The 26,531-nt window shown below is 39.4% G+C and overlaps 1 long non-coding RNA gene across 2 annotated transcripts in view; it reads left to right on the forward strand.

Moving 5' to 3' along the window:
• Positions 1-26,531, forward strand: part of LOC109498181 — a 499,178-nt gene that overhangs the window by 224,533 nt on the left and 248,114 nt on the right. For both annotated transcript variants that reach the window (XR_006595590.1, XR_006595591.1), the window contains exon 6: positions 20,385-20,527. This is a non-coding gene — a long non-coding RNA (uncharacterized LOC109498181). The remainder of the gene's footprint in view (positions 1-20,384; positions 20,528-26,531) is intronic.

Here is a 26,531-nt window from a genome sequence, read left to right on the forward strand (position 1 = left end):
AAAGACCCCATGTGCACAGTATGCCCTGACATTTGTGACCTCCCTGAAATCTGTGCCTTATTTGAAACAGTTCCCTTATTTTCAATGTAAATGTTGATTGCTTAGGAGCACAGTACATTTCTCCTTTCAACCTCCAGGATCATTTTAGGCAAAAGATATATTCTAAGAGACCTCTATATCTCTATCTTAGCTTTAAATTCTGAAATAAGCACAAAAGAGAAAAGAGCTTGTATACACTAAGAATCTTATTCACTAATTAATAATGAATGCCCACAAAAATATATCAAGTAGTAATTATGCGATTGCAATTCTAAGAACCTATTAAAAATATCTTTATTGCTTGAATAATTAAATCACATTGGTGACCAGTATCTCTGACTTTTTCTTGGTGTTATTCAATAAGGATTCTCCTAAAGGTGATTTTGATTCATCATAGGGTAGGCACTGCAAAATAAATAACCTGGCAGATGCAATGCCACATGACAGATCTGAAAGCATGTTCACTTAATCTCTGCCTCACTGTTTCACTAATCTATCTTTTTAAATATTTCCAAAGGTCTCCTCAAAGTCTTAGCTTGAGTTAACACTCTAAGCTCTTGATATTCATTCCTTCATTTAGAAACCATTATCCAAGTGTTGAAAAGAGCCACTTAGCCATTCATCCTGGGAAAGTAAAGATTTATTCTGGTTAGCTTTCAAAAATCCTAACTTTCATTTCATTATTCATTCACATATTGTCATAGTGGAGCAAAATCAATAGCAATACACTTAGATTCTGTGGGCAAGTGTAGTTCTTATTTGTAAGGCTGCACAGAGTGTCTGGTGCCCACTCAGTAAGAGGTTTAAGTCATGGTCAAAATTAACCTAGGAACCCATCTTCGGTAATTTGTTATCAACAGCTATTGCTGTTCTGCCGAAGCAAAGTTCACCTTGGCCAGGTGTTTCCAATTGCCTGCCGCATGTGCAGGCAATTGTTTTTTCCTGCTTTCCTAATTTTATAACCTTATTCTTTCAGCTTCTTCACACCCTCCATTTTCAACTGCCTTTTTCATTTCAGCCCTGATCCCTTATCGCAGCATGGCTTGGCTTTCCAGCCTTTTGCCTGCCTGTTTTTTGATACCAGCATTGCCCTGCTGGCTGCCTGGCTGTCCTGTTGCTGAAGTTCGCTGTCATCAGATCCCCTTTTCTCTTATTGTCTGAGTTTCCTATCACTTACATAGCCTACTCAGTCAAGGCCTTACCCTTGCCTCTCCTGAAAATAGCTCTGCATCAAGCTAGTGAACTGCCACTGTTAAGATCTTGGTAAATTGGGGATATTGATGATCTTTGTAGACAGTGTTGGAGAGATCTTTATGCTGATGATGGCCACATCTTTTTTTTATTTTTAACGTTTTTTAAATTTATCTTTGAGAGGCAGAGAGACAGAGCATGAGCGGGGGAGGGGCAGAGAGAGGAAAACACAGAATCTAAGCAGGCTCCAGGCTCTGAGGTCAGCACAGAGCCTGATGAGGGACTTGAATCCATGAACTGAGATCATGACATGAGCTGAAGTCGGAGGCTTAACTGACTGAGCCACCCAGGTACCCCATGGCTACATCCTTTTTCTAGACTGGAACTCTCCCCTCATTTTCAAAACAAAATATCTGGATAATTTTGTCAATAATTTCTCCCCACGTTCCCCACAATACATGTATACAATATTGAGCTAGGGATCTCCCATAAACCTGTCCCATCTTCTGTATTCTGTATTCTGTATTCACTCTCTCTGGTGGTATCACCCTGGGTGGAAGCCTGAGAATAATTCTTGATGTCTTTTTCTTCCCCACCACATCCAACAACTTGTGAAATCCTGTCAAAACATTCGAATCATGCTGTCCTCTCTAGTCTCTCTCCTACTGTGCTGGTTTAGGCCTTAGCGTCCATTTTTTTCAGCTCAATTGATATCATCTCTTCCAGACTCGCCTCCCCCAATGTGGTTTTCTTGGTTGTCCCTCAAGTATGGGATAAAGCAGTTACTACTTATTGTGACTCTTCATTATGTGATCCTTGGTTCTGTTTTCATATCTTGCCATCAATGTCTCTCTCTTTATGTTTCATGAATATCATAATCCTCATGGTTCACCATATCATCATCATACGGGCTCTTTCATTTGTAACTTTTTGATGTTCCTTGGTGTCAATTTAGTTTTCTGTTTTTTTCTTGGCCTTTGATGTGCACTTTCAATTTGAGAAGACATGGTCTTTATTAATTTAGACGAAATTCTCAGTATTCTCAGTTATCATCTTCCTAATATTGTTAGTCTACCACTCCCCCAATTCTCCTCTGCTTGGATGCCCATGAGTATGTAGTAAAGGTTCTCAATCCTCAATGTCTCAGAGCTGCCCTTTCCAGTTTTTATCTTCATTTGCTGCATTACTGGTTGAGTAATGATTTTCCAATTCTTCAATTCTTCCTGCAACTAGTGTTTGTCTAGAGCTTCTCCAATTTATTGCTTTTAGTTATTTCAAATGCTGTGTTTCACATTTCTGAAAATCTGATTAAGTCATTTTCAAATAGATACCCATTTTCATTTCTGTTTACTCTTCTTTAAAGTAGAACTTTCCCCTATCACTTGTTCTGAATGTTATTTATATCTTTATCACTTTGAGGATATTAAATATAATTATTTTTTTTAAAAAATTTAATGTTTATTTATTTTTGAGACAGAGAGAGACAGAGCATGAACAGGGGAGGGCCAGAGAGAGAGGGAGACACAGAATCTGAAGCAGGCTCCAGGCTCTGAGCTGTCAGCACAGAGCCCGACGTGGGGCTCGAACCCACGTGAGGTGGTATCTGCTACTTAAAGCCTCTTAAGTCCCAAACTCTATGTAAATAATAGCACTAGATAGAGGGTACTGTTGGAAAAAAAAGGACTGTGACACGGAACTCCACTAAAGTAACGCATCTGGCTGCTTCCCCATCCTATTGTTCACTCCACCCCAGGGCAGAGGGAATGACTTATTTGCTTAGAGACTTTTTTGATAGGGACTGAGCATATGTGCTTTAGGCTCTTCTGGGCTTTTTGTTTTTAATTGCCTGAAAGCAGGAATGGACAGGGATGGGAAAATTTTGGTCTGCTCTCTCGGCCAAGATATAATCTCTACTCCGTCTTTGCGAGCCAGCAGTTTTGCATTACTACCTGTTATTGGGTGGACAGATCTGTCTAATTAAAGGGACTGGTACCAGATGAACATATGGGAGGGGGGAAAGAGAGAGAGAGAGAGAGAGAGAGAGAGAGAGAGAGAGAGAGAGAGAGAAACCATAAGAGACTCTTACTGACAGAGAACAAACTGAGGGTTGATGGAGGGTGGGGGGTGGGCGATGTGCTAGATGGGTGAGGGGCATTAAGGAAGGCATGTATTGTGATGAACACTGGGTGTTGTGTGTAAGTGGTGAGTCACTGAACTCTACTCCTGAAACCAATATTGCCCTGTATGTTAGCTAACTAGAAATTAAATAAAAATTTGAAAAGAAAAAACAAAAAACAAAACAAAGGGACTGTTACCAAGTTGAATTGGTTATGCATCCAAGCTACACTCTCTAATCCAACTTGTATCTCTAATAGAGCATACATTTTTATTTATTTTTATTTTTTAATGTTTATTTATTTTTGAGACAGGGAGAGAGCATGAGTGGGGGAGGGTCAGAGAGAAAGGGAGACACAGAATCTGAAACAGGCTCCAGGCTCTGAGCTGTCAGCACAGAGCCAGACGCGGGGCTCGAACTCACAGACTGTGAGATCTTGACCTGAGCTGAAGTCGGAAGCTCAACCGACTGAGCCACCCAGGTGCCCCTAGAGCATACATTTTTAAAACCTATCTTCCTGACTCCTCCCTGTCTTTTGCTTTCTCTCCCAGTTGGCTCTGAACTTGAACAGGAAAAGGGATCCTATCCACTGAGCTTTCTTGTAAATCCAGTAGCTCCTGTGTAGCCTCATGTGAGGGGTTCTTAATCTGTTTACTCACAGAAGCAGGAATTCCTAGCCTCTTCTGCTGGCATCCATGGCTTGAGAGCAGCAGACCCACAGCTTCAGGACAAGGCCTGAAAGATTTATATTACTTGTCTGCTTTTAGGGCACAGAAGTGTGTCATTTGTATTTAAGCATAGCTATGCCTGTTGATATTTATTTATTTATTTATGCTACATTGTAATAGTGGAGAGAATGGCCAGTATGTGGCTATGTGGCTTTGCAATTCCACTTTCATGAGAAATCCTTCTCAGTGACTTTGTGCCTGCTGTTTCCTCTACTTGACGTGCTTCTGCCTTGAACTGTCTCTCCCTGACCAAATTGTCCCTTAAGACTCGACCTTGGTGAATCTTTTTTTTTTCTTTTTTTCCTAGAAAACTTGTGTTGTAAACTGTACTTACAACCTAGAAATGACCCTTTTAGGTGTCTTCCTCATTAGGTTGTAGGCTCTAAGATGGAGTGTTACACATTTTCATGACTCCAGCATGGGTCCAGTGCTTGGCACACAAGCAGCTTTAGTAAATGCTTGTTGATTGATTTATCATTAAAGTAAAAGTACAATTGTGTGTTTGTGTTGATATCATATATAGATTAATGCATTAATTTTTTTCTTCTCATTTTTATTAGAATGTGATTTCATTCCCTCCTTACCATTTCTGCCAATACAGCTTTAAGAATTCACAACATCTGAAAAGCAGCATGATGAGATGGAAAAAACATGGATTTTAGAGTCAAATTCTTTGACTTTGTTCATCTTCTTAACTTCTATCAGCATCTATTTCCTTGTCTGTAAAATAGGGTTAACAGTAAGTTTTGCATGATTTTATAAGTTTTAATTGCCAAATCACATACTGAGCCCATACTTCTTACTTTCCTATCTCTGTTCTAGCTCCCTTGTATTATTATTACTATTACTATTACTATTACTATTACTATTACTATTACTATTACTATTTGAGACAGAGAAAGAGGGAGAGAGAGGGGCAGAGGGAGAGAGAGAATCTTAATCACGTCACATGCTCAGTACAGAGCCTGGTGTGAGACTTGATCCCACGACCCTGGGATCATGACCTGAGCTGAAATTAAGAGTCACATGCTCAACTGACCAAGCCATCCAGGGACCTCATCGCTGCATTAATCGTTGCAATGATTTTCTAACAGAAACCAAGTTTGTTCAGAAGTTCTCCATAATCTTGAACTTTTCCCCATAGGCATAATCAGATATGGCTGCTCAGAGGCTATCTTGAAATGTAGGTTTAGTCTCCTTAGGCTTTTTTCTAGCAAAAGATTCAACCTGCTTTAAATGGAGGCTACTACTATAGAAGGCACCTTCATAAGAGGATTCTAAAAGAGATGCATGTTAGAATCTTAACAGTTGGAAGGTTCAGAATACACCACTTAAACAATATTTCCAGGAAGGGGCAATCATAGAGGAAACCCTGTCACAGCATTAGTTTTAAATGGGCAGTCATGTGGGGCACCTGGGTGGCTCAGTTGGTTAAGCGTCCGATTTTAGCTCAGGTCATGATCTCACAGCTCGTGAGTTCGAGCCCCGTGTCGGGCTCTGTGCTGGCAGCTCAGAGCCTGGAGCCTGCTTCAGATTCTGTGTCTTCCTCTCTCTCTTCCCCTCCCCTTCTCATACTCTGTCTCTCTCTGTCTCTCAAAAGTGAATAAACATTAAAAAAAAAAAAGGGAATTCATACTAAAACTGCAAAAAAAAAAAGCAAAATGAAACAAAATAAAAAGTGGCAAATTGCATACATGAGGAAGTTCACATGAAGTGAACTTTTTCAAATCCACAACTTGGATATCTTCTTCCCAGTCTCCTTCTAAATGAAAAGGAATGTTGGGGATAGTTTTATTTAATTCTTTAATCTTCTTCATGTTGTTGTTTGCTCTCTCTGAGTAGAAATAGGGAATGAAATTCACTTGCTTAATTCTCATTAATGTGTTATAGGAGTGGAATGGGATGAGGTTTGTTCATCCTCATTGCTTCCTTTTTCTGGGCTGGAGGCCATAAGGCACTTGGCTTCTAGAGCTCAAGCTGTTCTGTTCTTCAAATATCCCCTGACAATCAATTTATTGAGTGATCCTGATGTTGCTCCAGGGACGAGATGACAATTACAGACCCGCCAGGAAGCAAAAAGGTGGCAAGAACAGCAGTTACTATACAATGGTGAGGATTCAGGGATTTGTCAGTATATGGGTGTGAGGCGAGAGTGAGAAAGAATAGTGTGTGTGTATGTGTGAGCGTGTGTGCGTGCGCGTGTATTTTCAGCAGTGAGGATAGGCGGACTTTGATGTTTCGATGTACTTAAAATATGATTCCACTCAACAATAAATGTAGCTTTTGTAATAGGAGAAAGAGCCAGAAGGGTGAAAATTTATAAAGCAAGAAAGAAAGCTGGAACAATGGCCTTTGAATGAGGCCCCTTCCACTGCCGTTAGAAAGCAAGAGCCACTCTTTGTACAGACACTACACGTGAGTGTGAACATCAGAGTGGGAGATGACGGAACGTATTTTACTTTGAGTGTTGAGTTGAAGCCAAACTTCCGTCAAGGCCAGCTGAAGATTGTTCAGTTTTTAGAACTTCTTTCTTTCCTGCAATATGTGACTCCTTTGGATTCTGTGAGTGACGATAATTGGGAGGAGGTCAATGAAGGGAGAAAGCCACTATTTTTGAAGTGATTTGACTTTTTATTGTTTTCCATGACTGATTGGATAGAATATGCATTAAATAGAAACTCTCAGGTAAATGATACTGTGCTACCAGTTCTGTTGGGCATCTAGAAGAGTGAAAGGAAGAAAATCTGGTTTTATTTTCTCCCCAATAAACATATTAGCAAATCCTTTTCCATGCATCCATCAAAAAAGCAATTTTAAAAAAATAAAGTGTATAAATAAGCATAGCAGATGGATATGGGATATAACTTATTTAAGCTTGAGCAGTTGTTTATTTCTTCTTTGTAAGCCAATCATCTCATATGTGATTAAAAAAAATAAGGAGGAGCTATGATATCTCCATTGTGTTGCTCACCAAGAAACAATTCCCTAGATTCTGTGAATTAAAGCTAAAAGTAAATTAAGCATATTAGGCTCCATTTTTTGCAATTAAATTCCAGTGAGTGGTCTCTTTTACTCTGTATTTCATCTCTGCCTGTTGAGTTAGTTTGAGAAAAGTAGGTAGTTGGGCTTGTGTGTGTGTGTGTGTGTGTTCTTTTTGTTGTTGTTGTTGTTGTTGTTGTTGTTGTCGTCGTTGTTGTTTTAGAGGAGGACGTTCTAATATTATACCATGAAGGTGAGGAAGAGAAAGCTACATAATGCTTTTGTGTGCGTTTGTTTAAACAGATTGTTACACTTAAGATTGGAATTTGAAATATATTCACACTTTCCTCTTTTGATTTCATTTTAATAAATAGCATTTTCTGAGAACAAAAAAAATGTCTAATTTTATGAGAACATTTTGTGTAAAATCAGATCCAAATCCCAGACATCCTGATAGCAACTGCCACACATCCTTTTACATAACTCCTGAGAATATTAAGGCAATCCACACCAAATTTCTATGTTAAAGGCTTGTCGATAGGATTAATTCAACCCAGAGCAAGGTGACAAAAATATGTCATCTCGTAGTTATAAAGCAGCATGAGTGCAAATGGACTCCGTCCAGTTCTGATGTAAATTATAAACAATTAAAAGTACAGGAGTTACAATGCCCAGAGCTGAGAGCTGAGGACATTACTGCACACTTGAGATAACTTTGGGAACTGAAGAAGCAATTGTTTCACAGTATGACATGAAAATAACAGACAATATTTGCATCTGCAGAGTCAAGCGCAATCTTGTGTGTGGCTTTATCATATAGAGGATTTTTTTTCAGCAAGCTGGCAGGAGCATGAGTGATGCATAATGGCAGTGGTGAATAGTTTTTGGAATAGATTAGTAGGTGACGTCACGGATAGAGGACTATTTATCACCATAATTTAACACAAGATGCAACACAATGGCTTGATGGATGCATTTTATGGTTTTCAGCCAATCATAATAATGGACCTATTGACTAAAGTTTTATGTGTCCTTTACACATCCTTCATGTTTTAGAAAAAAAAAAAACAAAAAACAAACAGGGACCATACTGGGGAAGAATGAGTGATAACTCTGAAAGGGCCCGCCCTGTGTGGAGTATGTTTTCAACCTCCTCAAACCCTAGTCCTGAGGCTCTCTGTTCAAACTACCAAAGGCCAAGGCAGAGCCAATGCTACATTAAAGGAAGCATCTGAGGTGAGAGATAATGTTGCTCTCCCCTACCAATGAGGTCAGTGAGCAGGGAGCAAAGTCATTTGGGAAACTGAATTACTGTCACTTCCATGGCAGTTTTTTTCCTAAAGGGAAGAGGTACCAGTTAAGGAGAGTGATACCTCTCAGATTTTTCAGAGAATTTCTTAGCCACTAGTGTCTCAGAAGATGATAAAGGAGGTTGGAAAACACTCCTTTAGAGAAAACTGTGAATTAGACATGTCAGATCAGATAATTTGCTTAAGATGGAGAGAGTATCCTTTGTCTTTTTTTTTTTTTAAACCCCCTCCCACCATCCACAAATACCCTGAGGGATGAATTTCCTTTCAGTGATTTCGGTGGACTTCTTGGCTACCATAAAAGATTTCTTCTTTTTATTTCTAAGGACTAGTGATTTTATTCATTTAATAAATGAATTTTATTCATGAGGACTTTTATGCTTTTTATTCACCAGGACTAGTGATTTTTTTCATTTAAGTACAAGTAAGCAAAATGTTATATGATGCAATGAGGACAGATACCCTGCTAATAGGTAGATTCTTCAGTTTCAGAACATATGTACCCATCTCTTACTGATTGTCCTTGCCCTGTCTGCAAGTGAGAGGGATAATATCATTACCCACATAGGAAGGTTGAAAGGGTTAAATGGGATAATGCAACAAAAGTATTTGAATATATTTTGCATAAGTCTTATGTTTAAGACCTACTACATTTTCCAACTTTCATGCTGTGGTGTAGGGGTGGAAAGCAGAACATATGGAATAGGGCTGTTGGCTCTCCACCCTGGATCATGGTCATGATATTTGAAATATCAGGGGAGATTTAACTTCTGTTACCCTCAGTTCCTGGTAAAATGGAACTCGATATTAACACTTGCCTCATTTGACTGCTCTGAAAATTAAATATGTTAATAAATGTAAAGGACTTGGATGTAATAAGTAATAAATAAATTGAAGGCATTATTATGACTAATCCTGCTCTTGGTTTCTTTTAGGAGGTAGCCTGTCAGTGATGAAGGGCCAGTTCAGCTTTCATCGTGAATATGTATATTTGTTCCAGCTTTATTGAGATATAATTGACATATAACATTGTATAAATTTAAGGGGTACAACATGTTGATTTGATACACTTATATGTTGCAAAATGATTACCACAATAGGTGACACTTCTGTTATGTCACATAATTGCCATTTCTTTTTTGTGGTAAGAGTATTTAAGATCTAGTTTCTTAGCAACTTGCAAGCATATAATATAATATTATTAACTATAATCACTATGCTATCCATTAGATCTCCAGAATTTACCATTGTGAACATTTTAAACACTGTAGGTTATATATTTGTATATGCTATTTGTTTGTACTTTTCATTTGCCACAATCTGAACTGCAAATGGAACAACTAACATCTATTTAAATGGGCCTCTGTGAAGAGAGAAACTTTTCTTTATGAATGGTAGACAGAGGAATAAATTCCTTATGTATCTATCTATCCATTCATCCATCTAAACTTTTTGAAATCATTACTTTATGAAGGAGACCAGATGGCTCAGGAAATTTGTGATCCTCATACTTTCATTGGGAAAATGCTTTTAAATTAAAAATCTAAAAACATCTTACCAGTATTAGCTCATTGCTCATTAGAAATAACCCAAGATTCTTGGTTCAATTCAGCTTCATGATGCTAATTAGCAAAAGCATATCTTAATCTTGTCCTTTGTGTGGCTTATAAAAATGGTACACTTTGTTTCCAAAGAGTCTATATATTTGCACCATAACCATTTTGTATTCTAACTTTGGTTTCACCAAGAAATAGAAAACATGATACTAAAGTAGAACAAATTGCAAGAAAGAAAGAATAAAGACACATAAAATAGGTATTCACTGTGTTGAAGAAAAAAATACCCGGCCAGGCCATAAGTAATAGTGCATGGGGTATCATATTCATGCCAGTGTGTTATTAAGTTGAGTGTGAAAAACATTTTAAAGAAAATTTGAGGTTTTAATTCAAGGAGATTTACATAATTCCTCACACTCAGTGGAGTGAAACTCATGATACATGTAAGGTAAGGGAAAGCTATTCCAGTGTTTGAAAAGATACATTGCATGAGAAGGGGAGACAAAATGCCAAGAGAATGTTCTAGGAAACCAGTGAAAATGATGATGCAGAGTGTTCTGTTAAAAGTAAAGAGAGAGAAAGAGAGAGAGAGAGAGAGAGAGAGAGAGAGAGAGAGAGAGAGAGAGAATATATTATGTTGGAGAACATGGATACTACATTTCAGGTATAGGTAACACAGCTGAATAAGAAACAAATCATCTTTGGTGATGGTGGAAGCCAGCCACCTGAGAGCATGTGAAACATCCTCAATTTACGTAGGTTTCATTCCATGCCTTGCTGCCAAGTCTTGTCAGGTTAAGCCATTTTCATTTTGTGATAGGCCAGGGAAAGATCTAATGAAGTTGGATTTCAGCAATACATTTGGTAATCTGCAAACAAAGGTGGTAAACTATGGGTAGGATAGTATGTGAGTACTTTTGTAACTATTTAATCACATGCCAAAGAGTGCTACTTAATGAAGCAAAGTTAATGCTTAGGGACTTAACTAGGCTTGTGCTTCTGCCAATAGTCTGATTTTGTTCCATATTTTTAACAATAGCTTTGATGATAGTATAGATGGCTTACTTGTCTGATTGGTAGACAACAGGAAAAAGGCGAAGTAACTCTTATTTGCTTCATGATCAACAAGGTCTCAAAGGCTGCAACCATGGGTCAAATGTAATGAAATAGAACCCAAAAGAGGGGGGAAAAAAGGCGGAACAGTAGTAGCACGTTTTATAAAGACACAGTGCTCAATTGATTCTGAAAACCCATCATTTGTCAACACTGTGATGCAGCTACTAGAAGAGCCGTGTGACTCATGGACATTTATTTAGCGTCAGTACCAAGGAGGTGAGTGTTAGAGAGTATGGGGGTTTGGTAGCAATATCAGCAAGATACTCCTAAAGTTAGTTGGGCTAGATGAGTGTGGAGTGGCTGCAAGTCTTGTATGTAATATGATAAAGAGCTTACAAATCACTTAAGGTGCTCGACTAACAATCTCTATGTCTTCCCAACTTTAGGATTCTAGAACTTGCCAAATACAGCTTTATATGAGCCATGGAGATGAAATTTAATATTAAAGAAATGAAGTAAACGGAGAGACCAGTTGGCATTCATGCAAAAAAACCTTGAGCTAAAATCTCTGTTTTTTTGCCAAGTGTTTTACGGTATGTTTTCACACACCGTGTTTCAAAGCAGTACAAAAAGAAAAAGGCCCTCAGATGGTAATTAACCCTTGAACTTTTATTTAATTTGGAATTTGAATGAATTTCTCCACCATCAAGAGGGGCTTTCAGGCTGACACATAGAGATAACCTGCGGTTCCAAATCTTCTGGTAGGATTCAGAGATGACCGCAGTCCCCACTTTATTTGACTTTTACTGAGTCTTTCTGTTTGCCTAGCCTTGTTTAGGTGCAAGGAGTAAAAACAGTGACCACAAAGACAATCTAGCAGCTCACAGTTGCATACATTTTCTCTAGATGTTGTTTTCATCCATGAACCATCATTTTTTGGAAGCAAAGACCAAGAACCTTTTTGGGTCGAAGTCTTTGTTAAGGATATCCATTTTTTCCCCTCAAATATAAAGTATTCTTTTATTTTCTTTTTTTTTAAATAAGCAATACTTTTTAGTACATTCTTCCACATTTAGCCTTTGATTTTGTTTTGATTTTCACAATAAAGTATAAGTATTTCAAAGACCGGGACCATCTTTGAATCCTGAGTTGACCAGCAATTTTGGCACAGCTTAGGCACTCTGTGGATGCTTATTGGATTTTAAATTTACTGATACTTGGATTAAAGAAAATTAAGGAAACATGACAAATAACACTAGTGATCCTGGATTAGATGCTGCACAAGTAAAAGGGCTTTAGGGAGACAATTGGTAACATTTGAAGAATGTCTGTCAACTAGGAAATGGTTTTGGATTTTAATGTTAATTTTGTGATTTTGATCATTGAACTATGGCTATTAACATTAATTAATATTGTAAATATGTTAACATTTGAGGAGTCTGGATGAAGGTCATGGGGGACACCTTCTACTGTTTTTGCAAATGGTTAGCATGTCTGAAAAAATAAAATGATAAAAAGAAAAGGGAAAAATGTTTTTTGATGATGTGGTTTCTCAGTGGTTTCTAACAAAATAGCATGGGGCAAGATAAATTGGTATTTTTCTAAGGCTTGGGTATTTATAGGAGAAGAGGAAGTGGTTCTGCCTTGTGCATAAATCATAAGCATGTTCTAAGGTACCATTGGCAGGCGTCCCTTGGGATTAGCAATATCAGATCACAGGAAAGTGGTAGTTGGGTAGAAGGCCATTTGTCCACCTGATCTTTAAAACTCTGTCAACCAGACTGATGTGGAGTGTGTTCTCTATTTAATTCTATAGAAAGTAGCCTAAAAGATGACTTCAAGCTGACTAGGAGTTAATTTTCAATGCTAACCTTCAATTAATTTGTAACTTTTTTGGCACTCGGTTTGCTGGAATGGCTGTAATTATGTTGTTTTCTGAACGGTGAATTCATTCAGGGCATACTCTCCAGACTGTTTATACAGCTGGAAAATAGCAATGGTAATAGATGAGGGGAAAGAAGTTAATAAGGAACTTACTTTAAAAATTCAGTTATCTATGTGGGTATTTTTTAAGTGTCTCATGAGCCATTATTGGGTAGCTTAAATTAAATTTTTCATGGTCGCCATTTTAAATGAGCTAGTAATAAAATTGCTAGATGTTTTAATATTTTAAATGCTGTCTTGAATTTGAATGCATACTTGACATCACAAAGGAGGCAGCTTAATGCCTTTTTAATACTTAGTTCACCATTTGCTGAAGAAAGCCATGTTGGTTTTCCATTAAGGAAACCAAGCCTGTCATCTACAAATTTCTCCTTAACCAGAGCTGCTCTTAGTGTTTTCTGGAATTCTTTCTATGATCAATTCAAACCCAGGCAGGATGTATTGCTGCCATATTGGTTTTAGCTGATGGGTTACAAAAATTGCCTGTGAGATGAATGAGGATGCTTGCAGAGGATCTTCTGGCTTTTACAATACATGCTCTCACACCTTACTTTCTATTTAGCCAAAACAACACTCTTCAACAACAAAGATTTCCTTCTGATCAGAAATGCCCTTGGTGCGGTTGCACACCTTGTCTTTAACAAACTACTAACTTCAAGAGCTGTCGTTTCGACTGAGGTTGATTCTTGCACTGTCAATAAAACATAGACTGCTAGACTCTAGACCCTGAGTTTCTGATTCAGAAGGTCTGGGGTGAGGCTGAAAATTTACATTTCTAATAAATTCCCTGGTGATGCCGATGCCCGCAGGTCCAGAGACCACAATTTGAGAACTGTTTCTCTAAGACAGAGGTTAGCAAACTATGCCTGTGGGCACCTGGTTGCCCACTATTTTTGTAAATAAGGGTTTTATTGGAACACAGCCATGCTCCTCATTTACATATTGTCTATGATTGCTTTCAAGCCACAATAGCAGAGGTGAGTAAAGCCTAAAAGGTGTATTACCTCACCCTTCACAGAAAAACTTGTCTGACTCCTGCCCTAAGGTATTCCTCCTAATTCTGTTCTCAAACACGACCTAGGTGTGAGGTGTGGATGTGATCAGATCTGGGCAATAGAACAGCCACCCATTGCCTCTCTGTCAAGGCCCTTTTGCACCTGCCCCTCCCTTTCTTTTGCAAAGTCTGTTCTCAGAACAGAAATGGCTCTGCTATTAGTCATTTACCCCTTATTCACTTGTTTCCTCTTCAGAAGGCATTTGCATCTTAATGATTCTCTCTTCTTATGGGACGAAAAAAAAAAAAAAAAAAACCTCTGTGAATTACATTTGCCGTATCACAAGCAGGAGAGTTCATTTTGCCATAGGAGCCAGGAAATCCCCCTTTCTCAGTCCCAGTGAGAGGCAGCCCCTAGAATGGGCATCTCCCTCTGCCAAAGTACACTCAGACAAGAAAAGAGAACTCTTCCTAACTTGTAGCAGCAATTTCTTGCCATGGCCTTCCATGCTGGGCCTGAGGCCTTGGCTCCAGTGAATAAAATCTGATTTTGACACTGTTATGGGTTGGAGGAGAAGGGTCAGTTTCACAGATGTCTAAATGTTTGTTCTCAACCAAGCCAGTCATCAGTCCTCCCACTGGCCCCTGAGGAAACTTTTATTTCCTGGGGGAACAAGTGGACCGCAGGATTTCTTTATGTCCATCATCTTTCTACGTTTCCTACCTTTGTAGTCTACCTACCCAAATGATTTGTGTTGCACACATACTTCTTGCATAGATACTTTATTTCTTGTGTTGTGCTTTTGTTTATGGATCTCTTTTGCCTAGAAAGCATGTGTTTTTTTGTTTTGCTTTGTTTTTTTTTTTTTCCTGTTCACATGGTTACTTTCTCTACATCCTCCATTCAAGTGCTCCCTCCTCCAGGAGGCCTTCCCTGCCTCCCTCAAGATGCACAGTTGACACTTTGTGTTTCCATGATTCTCTGGCACCTCAGCATCACTGACCTTCCCCGTCATTTTCTAATCTAATCTAATTGGCTGTTTCTCTAGGCTCACTCAAAGCGGGCTATTACTTATTTCTGTATGTCCCATCCCTAGCACAATGCTAAAATGTGAGTCATACTCAAAGTTGTTTGTTGGATGAATAAGTAATTCGGAGATACACCCTCAGATGAGTAAAGCCTCATTCACATCATCCATGCACACAGAGTGGTAACTTGGTAATAGTTCCATTGATGGGATTCCCTCAAAACAAAATTAACCATCTAGTTATTTCTTTCTCCTCTACCTTTGGGAGAAATCCTCCATTTTTACCAATATTTAGGAATATCACAACTTTTCTGGTGGTGGATTTCCCCTGCCTGCCAAATGAGTCTAATCCAACCAGTTCTTGGAACCTGCCAGGATTAGTTCAGGATCTAATGAGAATGAGGAGGAGGAGGTTTGCAGAATCAGAGGCACTGCAGAAACCTGTGGCATTATCACTCTCACACAGTGTCATGGTGCCATTTAACATTCTTGTGTCTGAGAATTCTTCCTGATTTTAGGATTCACTCTTCAGTCTTAAGTTGGATAAGCTAAGGCAAAGACTCATTCAATATCCTTTCTGTAGTCTTGGAGAGGAAACAAGGGAAATGATACATGTTTATATTCTGTGCTTCTCAGAATTGTTAGCAAATGTGTCTGTAGAGAGGACAGCTCTCAAGGTCCTATATTTTAAACATCTGTTTTTAAACAGTAGGTTTCTCCTTAGAAACACTCATTGCATTGACATTTGCAGATTTCTACAGTGGAAGGTCAATAACTGCAGTTTTAGAAAGTACATCCCCTCTCTGCTTGGGTCCCTCTGGGCAAAAGCAATTCCTACATCTTTTAAAGTTTGGACCATTGGGACACCTGGGTGGCTCAGTCAGTTAAGCAGCCGACTTCAGCTCAGGTCATGATTTTATGGTTTGTGAGTTTGAGCCCCGAGTTGGGCTCTGTGCTGACAGCTCAGAGCCTGGAGCCTGCTTCTGATTCTGTGTCTCCCTCTCTCTCTGCCCCTCTCCTGCTTGCTGTCTGTTTCTGTCTCTCTCTCTCTCCCAAATAAAAAACATTAAAAAATAAAAAAAAAAACCCACAAAGCTTGGACCATTGCATGACCCAGGTGGGAAGGGGGCTTTTAGGGCCAGTGAGCATGGAATTTTCTCACTTCATCCCAATTATGGAGAAAACCTGCACTAAATAGCACTTTGAAAATTACAGTGCTTGGTCCAGCATGGACATTTGGACACATGTCCCTGAGTGAGCAGTATCCGCCCTAGCAGAACAAGGGTCCTTCTTGCTCCCTTTCCAGTTTTGGGATCATCTTTATCAGCCTCATTTGAAAATTCTAAGATTCCCTGTAGTCACTATGCTCCCTCCCTAGTCATTCATTCACTTAGTCATGCAACAATAATTTATTAAATTCTAACCATCTTCCAGGGACTAAACTGAGTGCTGGGGTGAAGCTCTGGTCTCCCTCATGGATGAGGTTGATAGTCTAACTGGAAAGATATTGTGTCTTTAAACAAGAAGATATACGATGTAGCCGAAATAAAAACAAAGAGAAATAGAACTAAATGGCAGAACTTGCATCTCTTAGCTAGGACTGTTAAGGAAGGCTTGCTTCCAATGGGAGATGGTGTTTGAACTTCATCTTGAAGAATAAGCTCATCAGATGCATAAGGGAAAGAAGAGAGAACATTTAATATAGAGGATAGTGTGTGCAATCAAAAGGCAGGTAGAATCGTGTACTACTCAGAGTATGATGAGTTGTTCAGTGTGGCTGTGGTTTTGGGAAGTGGAGTGGGAAGAAGAGGCAGGAAAGTAAACAGAAATTGGGTTTTAGAGGACCTGAATTGCTAATGAGTTTGTCTGTGGTTCTTCAGAAAAGGGAAAAACATCGAGGAATTTTGAACTATTTCATCGCAAGATACATGGGTGTTTGGTGTGGGACTAATATATCCAAACACCTTGGAATCCTTCTCAGCAGTGGATGAGTCCTAGTAACACCAGGAACTAGTCTTTCCTCTTATTCCTGAATCTCTCCAGATAAGTTTTAGAGTGTTTGAAATCATAACATATTTTTTTCTGAGATTGGCTTGCTTGCTTGCTTGCTTGCTTTCAAATTCAAATTAGCTAACATATAGTATAATAATGATTTAAAGAATAGAATTTAGTGATTCACCACTTACATATAACAGTGCTCATCACAAGTACCCTCCTAAATGCCCATCACCCATTTAGCCCACTGCCACCCATCCCCCCACCAGCAACCCTCAGTTTGTTCTCTGTATTTAACAGTCTCTTATGGTTTGTGTCCCTCTCTGTTTTTATCTTATTTTTCCTTCCCCTGTGTTCATCTGGTAGCTGAATGCCTTAATGCTCTTGCACCTTACATATTCCATTAAGTAAACTTTGGTGTAAAACAAAATCAGAGGGTTACTTTTGGGGATAGAGATTAATAGTGCCCCCACATTCAATTATCCTCTCCTTTCTGGGCACACGGGAACTCTTCCCAGCTTCCCTTAGCACTAAGTTTGATGCACATACTAGTTCAGGCCAATGGGTTATGAAGATAAGTGAGTAAGTATAATTTCTGATTAAATACTTTAGGGGCACCTGGTTGGCTCAGTCGGTTGGGCGTCCGACTTCAGCTCAGGTCATGATCTCAGGTCATGTCCATGAGTTCGAGCCCTGCGTCGGGCTCTGTGCTGTCAGTTCAGAGCCTGGAGCCTGCTTCGGATTCTGTGTCTATCCCTCTGCCCCTCCCCCACTCACGCTCTGTCTCTCAAAATATGAATAAACGTTTAAAAAATTTAAAAAAATACTTCAAAGTGGTGTAAGTTTTCCATTTTCCCCCCTGCTGATGCAATCCTGGTAGGCCCATGTTGAGATAGCAGTGTTAGGAGATGGTGAGAACCTTCCTCAGCCGGATCCCCGAATGTCCATATGGATCAGAGCTACCTGGTGACTTGTGTGCGAGATGAAGCAAGAGTCTAAAATGAAGCCTGGTCATATTGCACTACTGACATTTTAGAATAAGTTTGTCACCACAGCCGGGGGCATATCCGGAATTTATGGGCTGTGAAACTTACACAATTTGATAGATAGGTGTTTTTACAACAGAACACGAAAATAACTTACTTTGGTAAATTTCACAAAACATATGACCGTGAAGACTCATTTGCTAGGATCCTTCTAGGGCCTTGGTGGGAGTCTGTATAGATGAGAGGCCCTGATGTTTAGGGCTTATTAGCTGTACTGTAAGTCTGCCTCTCCCCACAGCATAGCCTACTCTGATACAATTTCTTTTTTTTTTTTTTCAACGTTTATTTATTTATTTTTGGGACAGAGAGAGACAGAGCATGAACGGGGGAGGGGCAGAGAGAGAGGGAGACACAGAATCGGAAACAGGCTCCAGGCTCTGAGCCATCAGCCCAGAGCCTGACGCGGGGCTCGAACTCACGGACCGCGAGATCGTGACCTGGCTGAAGTCGGACGCTTAACCGACTGCGCCACCCAGGCGCCCCTCTGATACAATTTCTTGGAAACATTTCCATCTCAGGCCTTCTGTTTCGTCATGGAAAGCAAAGTTCTGTTTCCTGACAGGGAAATTCACTCATTCCTTTAAGGGTAGGAAAGGTTTTGGAGGGGAGCTGGTGACGATTCCTACTCCCCTGAAACCGTCCCTGTGGTGACAGACACACATCCACACATGTGCATCACCCCAGTAGCGCCATTTGTGTCTTGTGAAAAAGGAGCATAGACAACTTGGAATCCGGGGGAACGGTCCTCCAAACGCCCTAGCTTTGAGAGTTTGCAGATTGCTATCAGAAATTCTCAATGGATGATTGGTTGTCCACTGGATCCATCTCTTCACCCAGTCACTTATTTAACAAGTATTTCTTGGGTCTGAAACTACTCTAGTTGCTGGAGATAGCATGATGAGCAATATTTTTGTGGTGCCTGTACTCCTGCAGTTAAAAACCTAGCCAATTCCTTGATCGCTACTATCAGAATATATGGGGCCGAAGTTAATTCTTTCCGATCTGTGGGTTAAGATTGTCCTGAGCCAAATGAGTTGACTGACCTTTGCCCCTTTTCGACTTCCCACTTGAGGCAGCAGAGAGAACGAATTAGGTCATTCAGGAAAAACTGTTATAGCCTCGGGAAGAAAGTGCTATTTAAATCCAAATCATTAGCACCAATAAATCTAATAATAGACATATAAATTCATAATGCATTTGAATAACTCTAAAATAAATATGTGTGGTGATTAAGTGATGCTGTAATTGGAACTCTGTAGGTGGAGGTGGGATGAGGGGGAGAGAAAACCACTTTTTCTTCTAGTCCTTATTAACCACCCAAATTTGGGAAGTGTTAACTTGGAAGTGGAATTGTGAGAGCATCTCTGATTATGAAGGGCAGGCTAATGTAATTAGTTTCTGTGCGACACTTTTGCAAGGTGTACATGCATGTCCTTTGAGTCTATTTCTCATTGTTATTATTAAAATTTTTGCTAAATTGCCAAAATCTCATAGCAGTCAAGGAGCTTTATATGGGAATCATGCTAAATGTGGAGCTTGGGCGCAGTCAGGTGATCATTGAAATATGAATGGTGGTCATGGATTAGCATCCACTTCTTCTCAAATTTCATGCAGTTTGCAGGCTACAGTGGCTCATTCTTATTGCAAGATATGTAATGGCTCAGTACTTACAGATTTTCTGTTTTTTAGTGCCAGCCCTTTCCTTCCCCCCAACAAGAGCTATCTTTATGACACCCACATATTTTAAATGAAAGAAAACATAAATACATGCAAAACTGTCATTGGCTTTTAAGGTATTATATAAGTGATTAAATTTTATCATGAGGAGACAACCAGCTAATGGTTTTAGTGGAACACATAAAACCTCATAAAATACAAAAGTTAAATTTTGTCATATAATGGGAATCGGTTAGAGAAACCAACAGAGTTTCCTTTTCCCCCTGAATAAATTCTAAACAGTCCTTAGAAAATGAATTACCAGACTGCAAATCAGGATGAAATATTTTATAGCCATAAAACTAAAGCTACTTTCAGACCACTTAGTTGGAAGGAGAAAAAAAAAAAAAAAGGGAGAGTAACTTGTCAACCCTGTTGTTGCAGTGTCATTGCCAATGGCATTGATGCTGGGCTCTGCCTCCATTTTAACAGTTTGACCTTGTTTAGAACAACCTGAATCCGATCGACAGGGCTCCCTCACAATCCCCCAACCAGAATAGAAGGCGCAGCCCCTCCGAGAGCACATTCAGCTGGAGCTTTGCCAATTGAAGTAATTACGTGATGAAACTATTTAACTTTGACTAAAATACTCTCACCAGGTTCTTGCAAACGGTGTGTCTTATATCTTGTCGAAGCAATTTTATATCATGCCTTTAAAGTACAGTAATGGCCCCTTGCATTGACAGAATCCTCGTAAAAGGAGAAGACCGAGACCCGGCTCATGAAGTGGTATTGATTTTCTGAGTTCCTGCTCGAGTTGCCAAAGATACAACACTGTTGTTAAGGAGAGGAGATGCCTTGGCCTTCAATATCACAGGAGGGTTCCTCGGTAAGCACAGGCGTCCGGAGGCCCCTGTGATAAATAATGTATTTGGGTGATAACTGCCTGTATTACTTTGTTAGTTTTAAAGTGACTCAGCACTCGTTCATCCCAAATGCTTCTGGATGTCACTGGTAGCTGTGGCAAACTGTTCTATATATAAATAGTGCCCAGACTCAAAGAGAGCTCCTCGTGAGGGTTAATTTACATGAATGATTTATTTTAGGCAGATTTTTCTAAATTTTAATCAGTTAGGACAATGACCAGATCTGACTTCTGGGTAGAGTGATGGCTTCAATTTGTTGCTTAAAGAGAGCTTAAATGTGTCTGCAGATCCGGAACTATATCTAATACAGGTTAAGTTAGTTTTTAGTCACTTCTAGTAAGTTCGTGTGAGAAAGATTTATAACCTTGAGCATAGCTCTATGTATGTCATTATAGATAGCAAGAGAAGGAAACCAAGCATCTGATCAGATGCTTGCAAAATATGCATTTCCACCAACCTACATAAATGGATACAACTTAATCTTCCCTTTTTTTTCAATCTTAAGTTGATAAACTGCACAGTGTCTAATGCTGAATAAAAGTAAGAAGAATGATCTGATGATTTTCAAGGAAAATTGAAAGTTATGTTTTTTAATCTATTGAAAATATGAATGTCTATACTCAAAGCCTTTTTTTTTTTCTTTTCGGTAGTGGTGGTGGTGGTGTGTGTATGGGGAGGTGCTGTAGAGATGTAAGGGATAGGAGTGTTGTATATTGACCCCACTCCTGATTAGAACACTTCTTGGAGGAAGATAAAGATGAGCGTGGAAGGTTTGGAACAGTGGAGGCAGAGCTAAGTCTCTGGCAGAGGACCACGTAGTATGTGTCCCTGTCCCCCATCCCCACGGGGCCCACATGAGTACCCCATGAGAGAAAAGGAGAGGGAGAAGAGGAGGGAGGTACACACATGGTTTCTCCTCACTGAGAAGACAGAGAAGGCCAGCAAAGCAGAGCAATCGGCTGGAGTCTCTCCTAATCAATTAAGATGATACTGGTCTAGTAGCTTCTCTTTCCTCTCCTATTCTAAAAAAAACTGGAAGAGCTGGCAAGTTGGCCATGAGCCATGAATGTACATGTTGTGCGCTGCTTAACTTTCAGGAATGTCACTAAAGTAACAGGGCTCTTTGTTGGGATAGCTTTGGTGGTGAGGGTACTGTCTGCCTTGTAGTCTTTGTTGAGTGACATCACTGGAATTATGCAGCGTTCAGCCAGCTTGCCAGCGTGCAGTGGTCCTGGAGAAAAGATGCTGTGCAACGAGAAGATAGCGCGACCTCAGTGTCCTTATCCTTACTCCAAGCCCTTCGAGGTCACAGATGGCTTTAGGCTTGGCTGGGGAGAGAACTTTAAGTCATATTTGAGATTATGGTTTTTAAATGCATCGGAGTGACTCTTAAATGAGACAAATCTATCCTGAAAGAGACTGGGGGTTTATGAAACAGCAAGGTATGAAGAGAACCATTTATCGGGGGAGGTAAGGATTAACATGGTAGAGTGGGAGGCGGTGCTAGAAAAAACTTATATTGTTTCATGTTTACATGGCAATGAGTAGCAACTTCTCAATAAATTCAGTACATATAAAATGAGAAGATTGCCGCTCTCTTTCCCTGCAATCTCAGAACATTTTCATCACACCAAAATACATATTTTCTCATGAGTCTAAGGAAACTTACTTGCCTAGAAATCAGTTTTGCTTGACTTTGTGCTCTGTTTCCAGTGAGGAGGCTCCTCCTAGTCACGTGTCTGCTGTGCCCTGTTTCCAGGGATGGACTATTACCTTTCCCTGTGTCTGAATCCATTCTCATGGTTTTCTACAACTGAATGCCTTTACGATCACGATCCTGTTTTACTCTCAGTAGTTGTCTGAACCCCCGTCCCTTACCTGAGTTTTATTTAATCTGATGCCAAAAAGTTTAGGGTTTGCTGAGATTCATGTGGAAAACCTCCCAAACTGGTTGGTTTAGGAGACGTGCTAGTGCAGGACCACTGAGGGCATTGCTGCTTGGTCAGCAGCCTCCTAAGACACTGTGTACCTTATTTCAGGTGGAAGGAAGCATCTTTGACAATCCCAATACCACCCAACATTTACCATTTGGTTACCGAGGAATGGTGTCATTCCTGGGTGTAATCGCGTTCTTCTAAATGTTCTGTCATCTTAGATGGACGATGTGAGGATAGTTAAGGGTCCATTAGCCTGGGGCAAATGAGGAGGTGATGCCCTCTGAAGCTTGATGAAGGTCAATTAAGGACAACTGAAAGATAACACTAATTCACACAGTGGGTAATAAAACAAGGGACCTCATTATCCTAAAAGGTGATACTGGAAGGAAATATAAATGGATTTTAAAAGGGTTTGGACAAATTTATGAATGACAGATTCATAAATGGTTTTAAAGAAAAGTGGGATGCAGTCGACCTTTAAGGTGGATGTCAGGAAGGATAGTCATACCTTCTTGGGCCCTTCCACTTAGAGCTGTTTTGAGCAACAGGACCCAGAGTTGAAGGGAACACAGGCATGGGTGGTCAGTCTATTGCCAGCTCAGGAACACGTGGAGAGCAGAATGGAAGCGGAGAGGTTGAACTTTGAAGGCACACCACTTTCCAGTTCAATGGCCGTGGGAAACATCAGACGTCTAACAAAGGGAAGGATAATATGTAATACGTACTTTGCACAGCTTTTAGGATCAGAGAGACTATGTGCAGAATATGTCCAAAGTCTATGGCGAGCACTAAAAATTGCAACTGTTATTATGAGTAAATCAATGGATATTAAAATGACACTCTTTGCTACTTTTAAGCACAGTCACTTGTGCTGGGCTGGTGGTTTCATTACATCATTGAATATTCCATCTGTAGAACCACATAACTTTAGACCGTTACTCACAGAATCTTGGCAAGTGGACATCGCCTTGAAGAGGTTGGTTCTAAGAACAGCCTCAGGTATTGTGATGCCTTGATGTAATTTTAGGAAGTTTTAGGTGCCTACACTAAAGGCTTATACCTCTCCCACCCGTTACCTTCATGCTGAATCTCTTTACAGAGGACAAGATTTACCGAAGCTCTGAAAGCTTCCCAAACAACCCTTTGAGGAAAGACAAGGTGCATTTAAATAAAATCCTTTGAGGGGCGCCTGGGTGGCGCAGTCGGTTAAGCGTCCGACTTCAGCCAGGTCACGATCTCGCGGTCCGTGAGTTCGAGCCCCGCGTCGGGCTCTGGGCTGATGGCTCAGAGCCTGGAGCCTGTTTCCGATTCTGTGTCTCCCTCTCTCTCTGCCCCTCCCCCATTCATGCTCTGTCTCTCTCTGTCCCAAAAATAAATAAACGTTGAAAAAAAAATTAAAAATAAAATAAAATAAAATAAAATCCTTTGACACCACACTGCCAATACCACCCTGCCTAAGAATTTGAACATTAATTAATAAGAATTATTGAGAACAATAAGAACATTAAGACCAAAAAACAAAATTAAAACCAAAAAAAAAAACCCTTTCTCTTGCTGAAATGGTGTGATTTAGGGGTAGATGACACTTTTGGGTAGGAAAATACCTTCAGGAGCCCTCTTTCTTCAGAAAGACAAAATCCTTTGGATCTATTACGGAAAAGAAGTGAGAGAAATACTCATTTAGTTTTGCATAATTAAAAAACATAAAATTTGAGTTTTATAGTGACAGTCGATAAAAGAGATGGGCAGAGGACTTTTGCCTGGGTGTTTAAGGAAAGAAATGATGGGCAAGAAATTCCCTGGAACAAGGATAACCAAGGGACTTTAAGATTAATGGTATTTGCTTTGCAATTTTAGGTTGTTCCTATTTGGTGTTGTGTCATGATCTCTTCTATTCTACCCAAAGTAAAAATTAAAGTTAGTCACATGCAATAGCTCTGTACTGGTGGTACTTTGGGGAAGCAAAGAGGACAGAGGAGATGATGCACATGGGTAAAGTGACCAAGGAAAGAGGGGCAGTCTGGGGAGGCAGGGCCATAAGTAGAAAGAAATAAGTGGGAGTGACCAGGAAAGTAGGACATCCTTCCCTTCCTGGAAACTCTCAAATGTGTTAGGGACTGTACTACATTTCCCATGTGTGGGACTGGGCTGAGCCTGGGTCATTTCATCAGGACATTTAAAGGAGACTGTGTACCTAGAAGATGGGAGGGCTTGGGACATTCATATTATATGTCTGTTATCATTTGAACTCCATTTAAATGAACTCACGTCCCAAAGATGCTGGTATTTGTTAACTTTCATCAATTGTCCGTTATGGAGATACAGACCGAAACAAAGAATGCTAGTCAAATTAATACTTCATTGTATGTGCACAGTACTTGAAACTTTACAAAACACTCCCATCTCTATTATTCATTTGACTCTCCAATCACTCTGTTAAATAGGTAGCAAATTAGGAAAATTTTAGTTTTTCCTAATTTAGGTATCTAGAAATCCCATCCTTAAATAGGTTATAGTTCACTCTATGCAAGTAAGTCCTTGGATATTTGTTAAGCGTTAAGTAGTTGACTCATAGTTGGTTAGAAAACCCACATGGACTGGAATGTTGGTTTTGTTACAATTTATGAACCTTGGTATTCAACATTAATATAGAAAAGGTAGAGGGGACATTTGCCGAGCCGAATGCTCAGGTCTCTGGTATCTTGGACACACAGAACAATATGTAAAGTAATAGCAAAAACAAACAGCTTAGGAAAAGCAAAGCAAGGTATATTTGTAATTCCTGAAAAGGATTTACGACCTATATAAACATGAATCATAAACCCATTGGCAAATAGATCCAAGCTCTTTCAGGAAGATGTTTCATTTATATGTGGGAACTAAAAAGTCAGGATGAGAGAGGCAGTCAACAACAGAAAAGAAGATTCACGTTACTCAGAACACATAATACCTTGGTAAATGATTATCCTGACATTTTAGTTATAGACATTTGATTTTAATTTCCTCCACACCTGTGCTCACTTTTGAGGGGACAAGGCTTGCCAATAATCCTCTCAGAATTTTTTGGGTTATATAGCCTTATAGAAAGTCTTCTCTGTAAAATACTGGACAAGTTCCTCTGTTAAATTTCTACTGTAGGCTCACTAGAAAGGTTCAGACTATATCCATCAAGAGGAAAGTGAAGGAGGAAGTAAAGGCATCTATAATCCAAGCTTTGCTACATATTAGCTGAGTAGCCTTAAGCAAGTTGCTTATGTTCATTCATATATTTATTCAGGTAATCAGTGGATATTTATTGATTTCTTATCACATTTAAAAAATATATTTTCCACAATGATCAATATGAATATGAGAAAACAAAGCCATTTCCCTCAGGTGGCATACCACTTAGCAGACTTGAACTCAAACAGGAACTGAAAACAAGAAAGGAGAGCTTAGAACAGTGTTTGTCAGCCTGTAGGTCCTCCAATAAACATATCTAATGAATAAGAGAAAACAAAAACAAAAACAATGGAAGTAAACAATCAAAAATGCATACATATATACATCTTTAATATCGGCATATTCCCATTCAGACTATGTTGTATATAAATGGGGGTATATATACAGATGGGCTTACACTGGGCATACTATTTTGCAATCTGACTTTCCTTTTTTTCCTAATAATATACATACTGAATATTATTTACTGCTGACTTTATTGAATACTGCCTTGTAAGCTAAACAGTTTACTTTTTCCAAAAATTTCCTGTAATAAGGAGAATTGCAGGATCTGTGATAAACATGCCTTTTTTTTTTTTAATAGTTTTATGGGTCACTTTTCACATATCTATACACATTTAATCATATTGATTTTTTAAATTTTTTATTTTACATCAATAGGATATGTATGTATGTCTGTGTGATATGTATGATATGTGTGTGCGATGTATTATTTCATATATATATACTAAATGTGCCCCGTAACATTATATCATGGACACCTTTCAGGTCAATAGGACCTAGCTATTATTAATGGGATTCTATGTCA

This window comes from Felis catus, chromosome A3 (assembly GCF_018350175.1).
Source record: "Felis catus isolate Fca126 chromosome A3, F.catus_Fca126_mat1.0, whole genome shotgun sequence".
NCBI lineage: Eukaryota > Metazoa > Chordata > Mammalia > Carnivora > Felidae > Felis > Felis catus.